This window comes from Ovis canadensis, chromosome 9 (assembly GCF_042477335.2).
Source record: "Ovis canadensis isolate MfBH-ARS-UI-01 breed Bighorn chromosome 9, ARS-UI_OviCan_v2, whole genome shotgun sequence".
Taxonomy (NCBI): domain Eukaryota; kingdom Metazoa; phylum Chordata; class Mammalia; order Artiodactyla; family Bovidae; genus Ovis; species Ovis canadensis.
This window is the reverse complement of record NC_091253.1, coordinates 66,942,365-66,958,461: the sequence shown is the minus strand read 5'-3', so window position 1 is coordinate 66,958,461 and position 16,097 is coordinate 66,942,365. Positions and strand designations below refer to the sequence as shown.

The 16,097-nt window shown below is 43.4% G+C and overlaps 1 pseudogene; it reads left to right on the top strand.

Annotated features, from left to right (window-relative positions):
* The first annotated feature begins 4,172 nt into the window (after window positions 1–4,172).
* LOC138445871 (peptidyl-prolyl cis-trans isomerase FKBP4 pseudogene) lies at window positions 4,173–15,885 on the top strand (annotated as a pseudogene).
* The last annotated feature ends 212 nt before the right edge of the window (window positions 15,886–16,097 follow it).

Here is a 16,097-nt window from a genome sequence, read left to right as displayed (position 1 = left end):
TACACTCCCCTGGGATATTGGATATGCCAAAAGTATTTCAAAATTTCTTACTCAGCTAGTGTCCCTCACCTCAGTTAATGCCCTTGTATATTCTTCACTGAGAAATTAAAAGACACTAGACAGAATCTCTGGAGAAGGCAATGGCACCCCACTCCAGTACTCTTGCCTGGAAAATCCCATGGATGGGGGAGCCTGGTAGGCTGCCGTCTATGGGGTCACACAGAGTCGGACACGACTGAAGTGACTTAGCAGCAGCAGCTGACAGAAGCTCCCACAGCCACCTCAAAGCAAAAGGACCAGTCTGCTTTACCTGCTCCCTGTCTTGCTGGTCTTCTTGGAAGCCACAAGACAGTGCTCTGGTCCTACCAGAGTCCAACCGTCCATGATATTCTGCAGTCCACCCCTTTTGTCCCCTCAAAGACTTGCTTCCCATCCCCAAACAACTTTTCAATATTCTTTCTCTTTCATAAATCACCTTCCAACTGAAAGATGATATGCCAGGATGATGGTTCTCAAAGTATGGTCCCTGGAACATCAATATCAGCATCACCTGGGATATGTTAGAAACACAAATATTTGGGGGGGTGAGATAGCTGGACTGGTAGTTTGGGATTAGCAGATGCAAACTATTACATATAAAATGGATAAACAACAAGGTCCTACAGTATAGCACAGGGAACTATTTTCAATTGCTGTTGTTCAGTCACTAAGTCATCTCCACTCTTTGTGACCAAATGGATTGCAGCACGCCAAGTTTCCCTGTCCTTCACTGTCTCCTGGAGTTTGCTCAAACTCACATCCATTGAGTCAGTGATGCCATTCAGTCATCTCATCCTCTGTCACCCCCTTCTCCTCCTGCCCTCAATCTTTCCCAGCATCAGGATCTTTTCCAATGAATCAGCTCTTCAATATCCTGTAATAAATCATAGTGGAAAAGAATATGAAAAAGAATGTGTGTGTGTATATAGACACATATATATGACTCACTTTGCTGTACAGCAGAAATTAATACAACGTTGTAAATCAGCTATACTTCAATAAAATAGATTTAAAAAATAATACTTGGGTCATATTCCAGACATCCTGAATCAGAAACTCTGGGCTCAAGCCCAGTAATCTGTGCTTTAACAAGCCCTCCAGGTGGTCCTGCTACACACTAAATCTTGAGACCTACTGATCTGTGGATCACACCCCTCAGCTTCCCTCCACACCACCTCACGCTTGTGTCCAAAGAAACGGTGGCTACATCACCAGGACAGAGAGAGCTCTCCAGAGGAGACTGGAGACTGCTGTCCTTGACCTTCTCCTGATCCTATTTTTATTAATGACAGGGAAACACAGAAGGCACACCCATCTCATTAACCGATGATAGAGAGCTGGATGGCATAGAGATGCTGAATGATGACATTAGTACCCAGAGACACAAAGTGATGGTCCAAATATCTCAAGATGAAACTTAATAGGGTATATTAGTTAGGATTAGATTCAGCTTTGAGTGACAGAAAACCCAAAATAGCATTGGCTTAATAAGAGAGAAATTTGATATTTCTCATTCACACAAATGAACTCTGGAAGTGTCAGGCCAGAGTCAATGGGGTGGCTCCACTCCTGGAATTCCCATCTGTCCCATCCGTAAGATACAGCCTCATCGTCAAGTCAAAGATGGAAACATTTATGTTTCAGATAGCAAACTGGAGAAAGGATGGAGAAAATGGTCCATTCTTGCTGTCTTTTAAGGATTCTGGATAAAGTCACATTATCCTGCTGCATCCTACTGGCCAAAACTTAGTATGGCCATAGCTACAGTGGAGGCTAAGAATTGTAGTCTTTGTGTCTCTGGGAAGCTCAGCTAGAAAACTATGCTATGGAAGAAAGGGAGAACAAATATTAGGATCCAATGAGTAGTCTCTACTGACCAAAGCAAAAACAAAGACCTTTCCAGAAGGTCTAAATGCAAATGTTGGACTTCCCTGGTAGCCCAGCGGTTAAGAAGCCATCTGTCAACGCTGGAAACATGGGTTTGATCCCTGGTCCGTGAAGATCTCACATTCCACAGAGCAACTAAGCCCAGGAGCTGGAACTACTGAAGCCCAAGTACCTAGAGCCCAGAGCCAACAATGAGAAGCCCAAGCACCAAAGGTAAAGCAGGCCCTCTCTCACCACAAGTAGAGAAAGCCTGCAAGCACAGCAACAAAGACCCATCGCAGCCAAAAAATAAAATGTGAATGTACCTTGAAGAGTGTTGGCAGAGGAGCAAGAGGTAGGGAGTAACAGCCCTCTGCTGTCTCTCTATGCTGTGCGTAGTTGTTCAGTCATGTCCACTCTTTGCAACCCCATGGACTGTAACCCATCAGGCTCCCCTGTCCATGGGCATTTGGGCTTAAGTAAACAGAAAGTGGTGGTGGTGGTAGTGGTTTTGTCACTAAGTTACGTCCAACACTTGGCATCCTCTGGACTGAAATACATGAGGCTCCTCTATCCATGGGATTTCCCAGGCAAGAGTACTGAAGTGGGTGACCATTTCCTTCTCTAGGGGATCTTCCCAACCCAGGGATCTAACCTGCATCTCCTTCACTGGCAGGCAGGTTCTTCACCAACTGAGCCACCAGGGAAGCATGAGAAATAAAACTGAAATTATCAGACGCAGTGTTAACTTCAGGGATGTCATCAAGATGTGGCCCTTCTCCATATCTTGGCTGTATAGCCCTCCGTGGTGGGTTAATTCCTACGCTTCACATGGTGACAAGATGTTTGCTCACAGACCCAGGCCGCTCTCCTCTGAACCTGCTGGTGGGCCGGGAGAAGTTCACATTGACTCTGCTCCATCACATCTCCACCTGCTTCTCCCGTCAGCCTCCTCCAGCAAAGTGGTTCCCAACCCTGACTGCTCGTTGAAATCCCTCCAGGAGCTTTTTAAAATCCCTGATACCCAAGCCTATCTTCCTAAATCTGACTTTATTGGTCGAGGTGGGACTCTGGCATTTTAGCAATTTTCCCAGGTGATTCTGTTGTTTATCCAGAGTGAAGAACCCTTGATCAAGCATACCATGGAAAAGTGGAAGCTTTGCCTCTTGGATGTTTCTGGAGTCAGGTCCCCAGACTCTGTGTGTGGGTGTCATGTGTCTCCTCCATCGGGACCTTACTGAACGGTTGGGGACCCATGAACCTCCACATCTGAGTTCCCTTCATAGGATTCCATGTCTCTCTATGGGGCTAGATGGAGACCCCTAGACTGCCCTGCCTTTCTATCTCCCCAAGGTCTCTGCATATGGCTGTCAAGGTTGATTTTCTTTTACTAAAGGACAGGGATGATTTTAAAAGGAAAACAACAACAGGAAGGGAAAAAAAATTAAAGGTTTGGAGAGCCATCTGCTCATAGACTATAATTGAAATCTAAGACCAAGACCTGAAGAATGTCAACAATTAAAAGCTCCATAGCAAGGATTAGTTGATCAAAGAAGGTAGGAAGGATTATCCAGAGCAGGTCACAGGAAATCCACAAGAGCATGGACTCTGGAAGCCCAGAGAACAAAGGCTGAAAGCACCAGCAACGAGCTCACCCACTTTAGTTAGTCTTCTGTCTACTGACCTCACCTGGTGTCATCTATGCTGGTGACTTCTTTCAGTGAAATGTGAATATTCAGAGCGATGGCTGAAATTTCACTGGAAGCTCAAGTGACTCCCCTTGGATACGTTGTCCATAGATACTCAGATTTCTCTACCAAAAACAAAACAAAACAAAACAGAAGTTCATATAGTACAGGGAACTCGGCTCAATATTTTGTAATAAACTGAAAGGGGAGAGAACTTGAATAAATACATGTATCTGTGTAACTGAATCACTTTGCTGCACTTTTTCATTGTTAATCAACTATCCTCCAACGTAAAATGAAAACTTTTTAAAATAAATAAGATGAAATGTAAGGACTTATCTGGTGGTCCAGTGCTTAAGACGCTGTACTCCCAAAGCAGAGGACCCTGGTTTGATCCTTGGTTTCAAACTCTTTCAGTTCACATGCCCAACTAAAGACCCTGCATGCTACAGTGAAAGATCCCACATCTGCAACTAAAACCTGGAGCAGCCAAATAAATAAATAAGTATTTTTAAAAATAAATAAACAAGGCACAAGCCCCGGCCAGCCACTGGTGACTGCTGCCTGAGAAACAGTGTGATGACTACCAAGGAGATGAAGGTGGCCAAGAGCAGGGACCAGTTGGCACTGCAGCCCCTTGAGGGAGTGGACCTCAGCCCCGAGCAGGATGAGGGTGTGCTTAAGTTCATCAAGCAAGAAGGCCCTGGCATGGAGATGCCGAAGATCGGGGAGTGAGTGTCTGTCCACTACAGGGGCTAGCTGCTCGGTGACACCAAGTTCCACTCCAGCCTGGACCACAAGGACAGGTTCTCCTTTGACCTGGGGAGAGGGAAGGTCATTAAGGCTCGGGATGTTGCTATAGCAACCATGAAGGCAGGCAAAGTGTGCCATATCACCTGCAAGCCAGAGCATGCCTAGGGCTCAGCGGGCAGCCCCCCCAGGGTCCCTCCCAAAGCCACACTTGTGTTTGAGGTGGAGTTGTTGGAGTTCAAGGAAGAGGACCTGACAGATGAAGAAGACAGGGGATCATCAGGAGAATACGGAGGCGATGGGGAGGGCTGTGCCAAGCCCAGTGACAGCGCCACCCTGGAAGTTGCACTGGAAGGATACTTCGAGGACCAGATCTTTGACTCACGAGAGCTCAGCTTTGAAGCTGGTGAGGGAGAGAGCATGCATCTTGCCCTGGGGGCTGGAGAAAGCCATTCAGTGTGTGGATAAAAGAGAACATTCCATTGTGTATCTTAATACCTGCATGCTTTCTGCAATGCTGGGAAGGAGAAGTTCCAGATCCTTCCAAATGCTGAGCTGATGTATGAAATACAGCACAAGAATTTTTGAGAGGGCCAACAAGTCCTGGGCAATGAGTTCTGAGATACTGGAGCAGAGGACTGTAGTGAAGGATCGAGGCGCTGTGTGCTTCAAGGAAGACAAGTACAAGCAAGCTGTCCCGCAGTGCAGGAAGACTGTGGCCTGGGACTTCCCTGGTGGTCGTGGTTGAGAACCTGCCTTGCAACACAGGGGACTCTGGTTCAATCCCTGGTCCAGGAAGATCCCATATACCATGAGGCAGCTGAGCCCGTGCACCCCAACTGCCAAAGCCCGAGCACCCTAGAGCCTGTGCTCCACCACAAGGAGAGGCCACTGCAGTGAGAAGCCTGTGCCCCGCAACTAGAGAGTGGCCCCCGTTCCCTGCAACTACAGAAACCTGAGCACAGCAGCGAAGACCCAGCACAGCCATAAATAAATAAATAAATAAATAAATATTTTTTTTTTAAAGAAGAAGATTGTGTCCTGGCTGGAATAAAAGTGGAGCTTCTCTGATGAGGACGCACAGGAAGGTGCAGGCCCTCAGCCGCCCTCCCACCTCAACCTGGCCGTGTGTCATCTGAAGCTGCAGGCCTTCTCAGCTGCCACTGAAACAGTAAGAAGGCCCAGGAAGTGGACAGCAACAATGAGAAGGGCCTTGTCCACCAGGGAGAGGCCCACCTGGCGGCGAACACACAGGCTGACTTGCAGAAGGGCCTGCAGCTCTACCCAGCAACAGGGCGGCCAAGGTTCAGCTGGCCATGTGCCCGCAGCAGATCCACAGGCAGCTGGAGGGCAGAAGAAGTTCTTTGCCAGCGTGTCTGAGAGGCTGGCTGAGGAGGAGAGCAAAAGGCCCAGGCCGCAGTGGCTGCAGGAGAACAGCCGGCTGACATGGGGATGAGAGAGAAGAACGACGGGAGGGCGGTGAGGGGGTGGGGGTGGGCAGCCTCAGCCTCGCCCCAGCCCTGTCGCCAAGACTGCCTGTCCCCCAGACCCCCAGCCCTCACCCTACTCCACCTTGGTGTGTGTGTATGTGTGTGTGTGTGTGTTTTAGTCTCTCAGTTGTGTCTGACTCTTTTCAACCCCATGAACTGTAGCTCACCAGGCTGCTTTGTCCATGGAATTCTCCAAGCAAGATTATACAGTGGGTAACGGTTCCCTTCTCAGGGGATCTTCCCAACTCAGGGATCTGACTGGGGTCTCATGCATTGCAGGAAGATTCTTTACCATCTGAGCCACCACAAACTGAAGAATTTTGAGTGAATTAGAGCTTTAAAAAAAGTTACTTAAATAAATAAAATATAGACTCCTCAAAACAAAACAGAAGCTCACGCAGAGCTAAGAACTTCCGAAAAGATCTTCTCCAAATGTAGTACTCCTCAAATCCTTCCACCTATCAAGTCAGAGACCTAGAATTCCCACACTGTGTGTGCTGAGGAGCCCAGGGTTACCGCAGTGAATCAGATGAGCCCCACAGGACATTTTAAACTTTTGAGGAAAACACAAGAACACTTGTAGGATGCCATACAAATTACAGTCAGTAAATTACTTTAGATCTAACTACTTAGTAATCTAAAACCTTATACATTTTTGGCCTAAGGATAAATAACTGAGCTGACTATAACCATGAGCCTAGAAAGTTTGGGAAAATCTGAAACAGGTAAATACTTGACTCCAGCACTCTCTCTTCCTCAAATTTACCATCACTGCAGCTGTCAGCCTAAAAATAAGATCCCCCCCCGCACCATCAAGAGCACAAATATTTCTTTCCTACTCCAGCTCTAAGGGAATTAATTGTTCCCATTTAGAAATTATAAACAACTGTGGGTTAGGTGAAATTTGAATTTACAATAGAAACAATCTAGATAGCATACTAAACTGAAATATTTCACTTCAAGCTCAGCAAATATCTGAAGAAATCTAATTTGTATTCAGAACATTTTCAGGGTTTACATCTTTTGCTTTTAGGCCAGGAGTGCAGGATGAGTATTCTAATAACAAAAATGAAAAGAAAACCATTAGGTAAAAACCATAGGCCTAAATCCTAGTTTATATCAATTAAATTTGTTCAATTCCATGGCCAAAGAAATTTCTAACTCTGTGTTATGTATGTGTATATATATGTGTTAGTCAGGATAATCTTGGTTAATGTTACAGTAAGTCCTAAAAAGAAAAACTCTAAAAATCAGTGGCTTAACAGCACCCCCCACCCCCTTGCCACAAAGCTTTACTTCTCACTTACCTAGGCAATATACAAGATGCCAGATAAATAAGCAAGGAGGTAATCACAGACGGTGGTGTGAATCTTATTAATTAATGAACTTAATGTGGGGTTTCTTCATTAATTTATCCAACAAATTTGGGGTTGAGTAGTAGATTTTGTACCAGATATAGTTCTAGTGCCAGCAATATGATGATAAATAAAACAAAGCTTATACTATTCTGGGAGGAGACACAACCTGCAAATGACACATAGGAAAAAATAAGCAGAGATAAGAGCTCTTAAGAACAACAAGGCAAGATATGTGGTGGCCTTGGCTAAATGATGTTTGTGTATTTTGGGGTTCCATGTGGATGCTAATGAACCATCAGTAAAAAAGAGGTAAGTAGTGTTATGATGTATGAAGAGAGAATATAACCACTGTTCTGGGATAAATCAGAGAGGCTTTTCTACCTCTAACTTTGGGCTGCCCCTAATCATCAATCCTGGGATGATTTTGTCCAGGCCATTTCCCTGGATGAGGATACAATCCAGAGGAAGACCTAGAAAGGCCGGAACTCAGCTGGATCCCTGAGGTTCCAAGAAAATGGGAAAACCTCACTTGCTTTCACCCAAACGACAAGTATCAAGTACAAGATGAGGTCAGGGTCACCAGTAAGGGAAATGAACGTGGGACAATGACAGGGCTGACTGGAGATTCTGGCTCTTAGATCGTAACTACTGTCATCATCAACAACATGGTCATCCTGATAATGCAGGTATGGAATCTTAATAGAATGCCGGAAATGTGTTATTTTCATTATCTCATTCAATATATTATATGCAAATTAATTTTACTTGTGTCATATACTTTATGGACTTCTCTGGTGGCTCAGATGATAAAGCATCTGCCTACAACGCAGGAGACCCAGGGTCAATCCCTGGGTTGGGAAGATCTGCTGGAGAAGGAAAGGCAACCCACTCCAGTATTATTGCCTGGAAAATCACATGAAAGGAGGAGCCAGTTAGGCTACAGTCCATGGGATCACAAAGAGTCGGACACGACTGAGCGACTTCACTTTCACTTTCTATATACTTTATATATTTTATATACTTTATATATTTTAATATCTGGACATATCTTTTACTAGAGCACTCACAAACAAGGTCATATTAGGGAGAAGAACACTTCAAGGCTCAGGCAAGTAACAATTTCCAGGTGCAAAGAAGAGTCCTTGGAGGCATGGGCAGGGAGCTTGTGTGACGGGGATGCCGAAGTTGTATTAATAACAGAGATAGAAAGTGATTTACTATTTCTGGATGGGAAAAAGTTCTGGATGGGAAAGAATTCTTCCTCTCACTTGGGAGTTTTCCACTGAACTCTAAACGAAGACTCAAGAAGCAGAATCATAAAAGAAGGCAAGTGGGGAAAGATCAAGCTGTGGCAAGTTACCCTCGCTCTTTTGTGCTCATCCTATTAGACACTTGTTCCATTCCCATCCTATCTTGGGGCACAACTCTGGGATAATGGAAACATCTGTTGTAAGCCAAAATTAAGGGTCAGGAAGAGAAAATGTTAAGAAATATCCAGTATGACTATTTCCTAAGTCCTGAGCACTAGAATGTATGTGAAAGGAGAACCAAGAAGCTGCCTGTAATCAGCAGACACAGAAAAGAAGCTTATGGCTACTGAAAGGGAAAGACAGGGAAGGGATAAATTAGGAGTTTGGGATTAACATGTACACAGCACTGTACATAGAATAGACAACAAAAAAGGACTTACTGTATAGCAAAGAGAACTATACTCAATATTTTGTAATGACCTATCAGAGAAAAGAATCTGAAAAAACAATATATAGATGTATAACTGAATCACTTTGCTATCCACCTGAAACTAACACAAATTATAAATCAAGTATACTGCAATAAAAAACATTTTTTTTAATTCTGCAGCAGAAAAAAATTACCATACTAAATGGAAAAAAAAAATTTTTTTTAATAGGACTGCCCTGGTAGTCCAGTGGCTAAGACTCTGCGCTCCCAGTGCAGGGGGCTTAGGTTCAATCCCTGGTCAGGGAACTAGTTAGATCCCACATGCTGCAGCTAAGACCCAGCACAGCCAAATGGATAGATAAGCAAAGTTAAAAAAAAAAAAAAAAGCTTTAGGTCAGTTCAGAGCAGATTTTATGAGTACTTTTTACACACCATCCACATCTAAAGTTTTCTAATTCTTTGTAGTCCTGGCTCTTATGTGGTCTCTGTGGCTGCACAGTTAGGCTAGCACACCCCTTCAGCTGTTCCAAATCACCTGTGTGCTTTGCTCTTTCTATGAAAACTGAATACAAAATTTTAACCTTAGTTTTCAGAACGTGAGAACTTCAGAGTTTAACTTCAATTTAAGGAATTGTAACAGAGATCGCTAATTTTTTTTACTATTGTACTCTTTCAGTATACCATTTTTAAACAAAGTTTGTAAAACTAAAGAACAGGTGTAACTGCAGTTTCTGGCTGTGTCTGATAGCCACATCATCTAATTGTCTTTTATGTAGGTTCTAAACCAACAGACTATAGTCCTTTAAATTTCTCCCCTTTGTTTTCTAGACAACATCCCATTCATCTGTCTTTCCCTCCTGTTTCACCCTGAAATGACCTGAGTCTGCAGTATGCGGACCCTTAGCCTGAGCCTGCCTTTGCCTGATTCTTGGTCCTCACGTCCATTAGGATCTGTTTTATAGTTACCCCCTACTCTTTGTTTCTGAATTACAAAAGAGTGTTTTATGGATTTCAGGGGGACAAAATATGTATCAAAAAGTGAACTTTCTCTGTGGACATTGATTTTTTTTTTCAAACTTTAAACTTTTTATTTTGTATTAGGGTAAAGCTGATTAACAATATTGTGGTAGTTGCAGGTGAACAGCAAAAAGACTCAGCCATACATATACATGTATCCACTCTCCCCTAAACCTGCCTCCCATCCAAGCTGGCATATAACATTGAGCAGAGTTCCACCTGCTATACAATAAGTCCTTGGCTATCCATTTTGAATATAGCGGTGTGTATATGACCTTCCCAAGCTCCCTAACTATCTCGCCCCCCTGGCAGCCATAAATTCTTTTTCTAAGTCTGTGAGTTTCTTCATGCTTTGTAAGTTCATTTGTATCATTTATTTTTAGATTTGTGGACACTGATTTCTATCTTGCGCTTATAATATATCAATCTGCCTCAGGATTAAAGAGGTCCATCGGGCTTCCCTCATAGTCCAGTGGTTAAGAATGTGCCTTGCAATGCAGGGGACACCGGTTCCATCCCTGGTCCAGGAATATCCCACATGCCAAGGAGCAACAGCCCTTGCTCTAGTGGCTGCGTGCTGCAACTACTGAGACCCGAATGCCTAGAGCCTGTACTCTGCAACAAGGGAAGCCACCGCAATGAGAAACCCATGCATCTCAACCAGAGAGTGGCCCCTGCTTGCATGTAGCAACGAAGACACAGCAGGGCTAAAATTACGAATAAAAAAATAATTTTAAAAAACAAATAAACAAATTTTAAAATTATAAACAGCTTCATCTTTTTGCCTGCAGCATCTTGCCTTATGTCCCATCAATAGCCACATTCTAAATCTAAGACTTCCCTTGAAATGTTTCTGTCCCATTGTTGCCCCCTTACCATCAATAATATTTTTCCTTCCAACTATTTGGTTTAATTATTCTTTTACTTTTCACAGAGATTCTCAAATTCTGCAAAAACACATCCATGGAGCACAATCTTCTGTCTGAAGTTGTAATGACTAGTATACTTACCAGAGTATTCCAGAGAAACAGAACCAGTGGGAGATTATATACATATATTCTTTATTTATTATGAGATATTGGTTCATAATATTACAGAGGCTAAGAAGTCCCACAGCGTCTTCCTGGAGACCCAAGAAAGCTGATGGCGTAGTTGGAAAGCCTTACAGCTAGAACCAGTGGTATAGATTCCAGTCCAGGTCTGAAGGCCTGAGAACCAAGAGCTCCCAGATCAATGTCCCAGTTCAGCAGTCAGGCAGAGAGACAATTCAAACTTCCCCGGCCTTGTCATTCTCTTCAGGCCCCCAGGAGGTTAGATGATGCCCCCACACACTGGGGAGAGCCATCTGCTTTACTTAGTCCACCAACTCATGTATTTCTCTTGGAAATACCCTCACGTGCATGCATGCTAAGTCACTTCAGTCATGTCCAGCTCTTTGCAACCCTACGGACTGTAGCTCACTAGGCTCTTCTGTCCGTGGGATTCTCCAAGCAAAAATACTGGTGTGGGTTGCCATGCCCTCCTCCAGGGGATCTTCCTGACCCAGAGACTGAATCCATGTCTCTTTCATCTCCTGCATTGGCAGGCAGATTCTTTACCACTAACACCACCTGAGAAGCCTAAACTTTCTCATAGGCACCAAGAATAATATCTAATCAGTTATCTGGACATCCCAAGGCCAAGTCAAATTGACACATAAAACTAATCCACAACTAGGTACATCAAAATAAAAATGCTGGCCTTGGAGATCAGAAACCAGGTTGTTAGGCCTACCTGCACCTCCTCCCACCTCTATGAGCTTGGAAAGTCTGAGGCCATCTGGGATCTGCCATGGGGAGACTTGTCTAGGGCTTCCTCAATGCCTTCACATGCTCAGCTACAGGACCATCTCATAAACAAGTTTCCTACTGTATAGCACAGAGAACTATACTCAATATCCTATGATGAACCATAATGGAAAAGAATATTTTTTAAAAAAGAATATATATATGTATGTATAACTGAATCACTTTGCTATACAGCATAAATTAACACAATATTATAAAACAACTATACTTCACTAATATATATATGAAACCATCTCTGAATCTGTCTACCCAGGGCAGGTGGGCATTGATAGAGAGGGTCCCATCAGCAATTTTCCATTAGGGCTCAAGGGCAGGAAAGGCCCAAATTGCTAATTGAAACAATTTTAGGAATATAAGTAGGAAGTAAGGGAATGTCTTTCTGGGATAGTGGTCTGTGCTTTTACAGGCAAAATCAAAGGAGAAGTGAGGCCTGAGCAACCTGCTCAGGGTTTGTTTTTCCTCAGCTGTTGTTTTTGCCTGGATAACATCCATGCCCCTTCCTTCTGGTACCGACACTTTGAGTTTGCTTTGAGAAATACCCTCCCACCACTGTGCCGAGACTCGGTGTGACTTTCCAAGAATCCTTGGACCAAACCCAGGTAAGCCAGTAACTGAAACTAATTTATCCTTGAGTCTAGCCCTGAAGACTATTCGTGGGTTCCTACTCCCTAGGTCTCTGGAGCTGCTCTTTTTTTTTTTTTTTCTTCTTCTTCTTCAATTTAATGGTTATTGTTTTAAACAGCTTCAATTATAGAGTAAAACCACTAAATACATATTTTTATTTCAAAGAGATCATGTATTCTTTTTCTAACCTATAGTAAAGTTATTTTTCTTTTTAAAACTGTCATTTATATTATCTTGCACTGCCGGGAGCCAGCGTGAGGAATTCCACCCGTGACAAGGTCATGCGGCAAGAGCTCTGATGGCAAGGCTAATCAGACCTCAGGTTTTCCCCCTGGAATTTCCTGAGCATCCACACCCCCACCCCCCAAAAAAATAAGAATCTGCCTGCTTTTCCACTCTTCTGATATTCTCTGGAAAAAGCCAAATGTGGGCTTTAGCCTTCTGCATTTGAAAGGGATGTTTCAGTTAAACCCCCTCTGATAGCTCTCTAGCTTGCCTAACAGGTTCCTCGGACCTCTTACAGCTTGTGAATTGCTTACCGCCCCCCAACCTCGAGAAGCACAAAGCTTGAAAGCATCTTAAAGATACAGAGCCTTTTCTAAAGAGTTAAAAATTATATTGGTAGAGGGTTTTCACTGTTGACTCAATGACTGCAGCCCGGCCTCCATATTCTTTATCTTTTAGGCACCTGGAAGGATGTTACTCAATGTAAGCAGGATGTAGAAAAAGATACATAGTAGTTTTGATGTTAGCAACACTAGACTTTTGAGTTAATTGCTTCTTTTTTGCTGTAAATCACTGTACTCCCTCTACTTGTTATAAGTTGCTGTATCTTTGCTGTGTAAGAATGTAACTTTATTTAGTGCTTTCTGAGAGTGGCACTAGACCTTGGGAAGATCAACACAAATAAGTCTTCTAGTTAACAAACCCTTATCAGAAAAAAGGCTGTAAAATGTTAATTGGCCCTTTTGGCTGGAAGATGATGTAAATTACCTAAGACTTGTGTATACAATTAGGTATGCAGAGAGAAAAGCCTGGTTTTGATGAGTCTGGACTGCTAACGCTGCATAACTTTGTGTTACCCATTGATCTCCATGTTTTATCAAAAGTATAAAAGGCCTTCTGAACAATAGAGGCCGGAGCTAGTTGCTGGACTGGTTTCCCCCATGTTTCTCTCTCTTTCCTCTCCCCTTCACTCTAATTTCAGGCTGAATTCCCATCTGGGGCACGGAGGCTCGCCAAATCTACTTACTTGCCCTGGCTGTTAGGACCCGCGCAAAAGGGAGCCTAAGGTGAGGCACCCTTAGATATTCAAGCGAGCGCCGGTGGCCCAACATAGATGGTGCAAATTCCTTGTCTGGAATTTTATTGGTCTTCCGCGTAATCCAAGTTATTCAGCCCTCTTCCTCCACTTAATTTTCCTACTACACTATTGTTTCTTAATCTAATCTTATATCAATCAATAAATAAGTTTTTCTCAAGCCAATGCCGTCCACCCTTTGAATTCCCTGGATCCACCTGGTCCAATGCTGAATTCCCTGGATCCACCTGGTCCAATGCTGGACCCCGGCATTGCACTATCTTCACTATCTTGAAAAGGTAGAACCTTTCCACCTATAGCTATCAAATATATTATCACTCTTGTATAAAAGTATTTGATTGCACTCACAGTTTTAAGACATAAGCTTGTTATTGTACATTTCTCCTTGGTTCCATGCTTTTTCTCTTTAAGTGTACAGTTTTTTCACATATGTGTATGTGCTCAGTCGTTCAGTCGTGACCAACTCTTTGCAACCCCATGGACTGTAGTCCACCAGGCTCCCTGGTCCATAGGATTTCCCAGGCAAGAATACTGGAGTGGGTTGTCATTTCCTTCTCCAGGGGAAAAGACACTACTTTGCACATTACTATATACAAACTTGGTAACCAACGAGAACCTACTGTATAGCACAGGGTAGAGCTGTTCTTAAAAGTGCCCTCTCTGAGTCTAGTTCATGAGTTTATTTTTAAATCCCATGACTTATCCATACCTCTCCAATGCTTAAGTTATCCATAGTTGATTTCTATTGTTTATAACTTATATAACCCTTACTATCCCTCCAGATTTTTCTATGGATAAGTTTCAGGACCCTCTTTTTTCTATGTTCTCCCCACTTCTTTGTCTTTTTAAACATTTTCCCCTTTTTAGGAAGGAAGGAAGGGGTAAAGGGACAATTAGGGAGTTTGAGATCAACATTTACACCTTTGCTATATTTAAAATGGATAGCCATCAAGTACCTACTTTATAGCACCAAGAACTCTGCTCAATGTTATGTGGCAACCTGGATGAGAAGGGAGTTTGGGGAAGAATGGATACGTGCATATATGTGGCTGAGTCCGTTTGCTGTCCACCTGAAACTATCACAACACTGTTAATCAGCTATACTCCAATATAAAATAAAAAGCTAAATAAAAACAAACCTTTTTCTTCCTCACATTGACCATCTCCCCTAGCAAAATTCTGAAGTATTATTCAACAGAATCTCTCTCTACTCTGTCTGCAAAATATCTTCTCTCACAAAAGTTGATGAGAGAAAGGAAAGATGGGTTTGAAGGTAAAAGATAACTCTATCCTGCCACACTTATTAGAGGAAAAGGTAAAAATAATTTAGGTGTCCAACAGGGTTGGTTAAGTAAAGTTACAAGAGTATCTACTTACAAAACTGTTAAAATAACTGCTATATCACATATCAGATAAATGCAATACCATCACCAAATAGAAACTCAATGTATACAAAATAAAACATCCTGTTATCATAGCAAGAGTTCCCCAAGGAAAATAAATAAAAATGAGATGGAACATGAAAACCCTCCATGGGAGAAAATGGCTACCTCGGGAAGCACACAACAAAATGCTGAAAACCCCTTTACCAAAGAGCAGATCTTTCTCACAGAAGGGGCTTCCAACAGAGCTATTAAAACCCATGAATATGTAAATTAATTCAAGATCCAACCAGTCCATTCTGAAGATCAACCCTGGGATTTCTTTGGAAGGAATGATGCTAAAACTGAAACTCCAGTACTTTGGCCACCTCATGCAAAGAGTGGACTCATTGGAAAAGACTTTGATGCTGGGAGGGATTGGAGGCAGGAGAAGAAGGGGACGACCGAGGATGAGATGGCTGGATGGCATCACTGACTCGATGGACGTGAGTCTGAGTGAACTCCAGGAGATGGTGATGGACAGGGAGGCCTAGCGTGCTGCGATTCATAGGGTCGCAACGAGTCGGACATGACTGAGCGACTGGACTGAGCGGAACTGAACCCCAATAGCTTTTGCTTTTATCTGCCCACCTCACTTTGTCTCCACTTTCCCTAGAAACAAACCCTAACCCCCTTCCTCAAGAAAGTCACAGAACCCTCTTCCTGTCTTAGTGACTGGTCCAGGGATGGGCATGGAACACAACTGGGGCCAAGTGAAGCCCTCAACAGAGATTTTTCTGCTCTGGCAGGTGAGAAAGCCTGCTCCCTCTTCGACCATGAGTGACACTCACCTGACCTCAGCTCAATCAGCAGCATCAGGCCCCACTCACCTTACAGCAAAGCCTGAGAAGATGACAAGGAATAATCCAGCCCCGAGTGCCTGAAGCTGCTCTCAGTCCCATACATGCTGTGTGCCAGGTTGCTTTAGTTTGTCCAGCTTTTTGTGACTCCATGGAGTGGAGCCTGTCCATGGGATTCTCCAAGTAAGGATACTGG